Consider the following 1,919-nt stretch of genomic DNA (forward strand, 5'->3'; position numbering starts at 1 on the left):
CACCGCAGTTTCATTATAGTGGATTGATTTCGATGAAGCGTGATGTCTTTATTAACAATGTGCCGGACTACAAGGGTAGAGTGTGGGTTGATTTCGATAATAGATCTATTTGGTGACCCAAAACTGACTTTAATCTTTAGTAAAATCCTATCCCTGTTTTCTAGCCAACGACCCAAAATCACAGGGTGCATTGGGTGCGCAAGATAAAATGCTAGTACGAACGATGAACATTGCTAAGTAACATATTGAAGGTGAGATGGAGTTTGAAAGTGCGGCTCATCCAGTATGGAAGAGGCTATGGAGTTTGAAAGTCCCGGGTAGGGTAAAAATATTCTTGTGGAGATGCCTACACAATGCTATACCATGCTGCTGTGTTTTAGAAAACAAACATATCTCAAACTCTGCACAATGTCCTATATGCTCTTTGTTTGCTGAAGACACATCGCATTTGCCTTTTAAATGTGGGCGAGCCAAAGAGATTTGGACAAGTCTTGGACTGCATGAACTTATGAACAAACTAGCAGTGCCAGGGCGTACAGGTGCAGATATACTGGAGATTCTTCTTTGTGACTCCACGCACCAAATAAACTACATGGATGTGGTGGAGCTACCTGAGCTGGTATCTATCGCAAGTTGGTACTTATGGTGGCAACGGAGGCTTATTGTTCGACAGGAACCAGTTCAACCTCCCACGCGGACGGGTCAGGCTATCCGAGCTTTAGCTCTGAATTTTGTATGGGCGTCGTGTAAAATGCCTGTAACTCCGCGTTTGAACAGATGGAAAAAACCTCTACAAAATCAACTGGCTCTGAATGTTGATGCTGCGTTTTCGGATGATGATAATATGGGTGCGTGTGGTGCAGTCATCCGAGATAGTGCGGGTATGTTCGTCTGTGCGGCTACAACAAAGCTTGATCATGTGCCAGATGCTTTTACTGCCGAAGCTGCAGCCCTAGTAGAAGGTCTAAAACTTGCTAATTGTGTTGGCTGCAACTCCATTCTGGTACAGATGGACTGTTTGAATCTTGTCGAAACTCTACAGCAAAATACGAGCCACTCCACAATAGCAGCTCCAATTCTGGAGGTTTGCCGGTTACTGGTACTCGATTTCGGGAAGGTCATTTCAGAGCATTGTAATTGTGAATCTAATATGGTAGCTCATGTGCTAGCGCAAAATGGACGTGTAGATCCACCGAACTTATGGTTGGACTCACCTCCGGCATTTATTTTGGAACTCTTAGCGGACGATGTAAGTGATTGGTTAAATTATAAATAAAGTTAGCCATGATGGCTTTTTCCTAAAAAAACATATTGGAGGGGAATGGTGGATTAAAAGCAGAGCACTTTTCGTTGGGGACAGGAAGGAGAACAGAGAAGAGGAAAAGAAAGAGAGGAGCAATTTTTTTCCTGAGAATTTAGAGAGAAGCAAAACTGTAATGAAAAGGTGGGCATGAACCTCTAAGTCTAAAACCGAAATCACTAATTAAGGAGTACTCGTTGCAAAGAACACTCCACTTTCCCAGGTCGCGACAAATGGCGCACATGCAGCGCGCCACTTGTCGGAACCTGGAAGTTTTCCTTATTCGTAGATTCGTTTATTCAAAACGTTTTATCTCTTAAGCCATGCGTCCAAATCTCGAACCGTTTTCACCATTGGATTCCTCGCGTCGAGATCTTCAAAACTAGATCCCATGTTGATAGGTTTTGACGAATTTTTTTCCATGAAAAAAACCGGACGAAAAAACCCGGGCGAAAAAACCGAACCGGGAGCACGGTTTTTCTTTCCGAAAAAGGCACGCCCGTGCCTCTCGCGAAATCACAACCGTGCCTCTCATGGAAGCAAAACCATGACTCTCGTGGAAGAAAAAAAACAGAAAACGTGTTTTTTCCGTTTCCGAGAGGCACGGCCGTGACTCTCG

This window comes from Triticum aestivum, chromosome 2D (assembly GCF_018294505.1).
Source record: "Triticum aestivum cultivar Chinese Spring chromosome 2D, IWGSC CS RefSeq v2.1, whole genome shotgun sequence".
Taxonomy (NCBI): Eukaryota; Viridiplantae; Streptophyta; class Magnoliopsida; order Poales; family Poaceae; genus Triticum; species Triticum aestivum.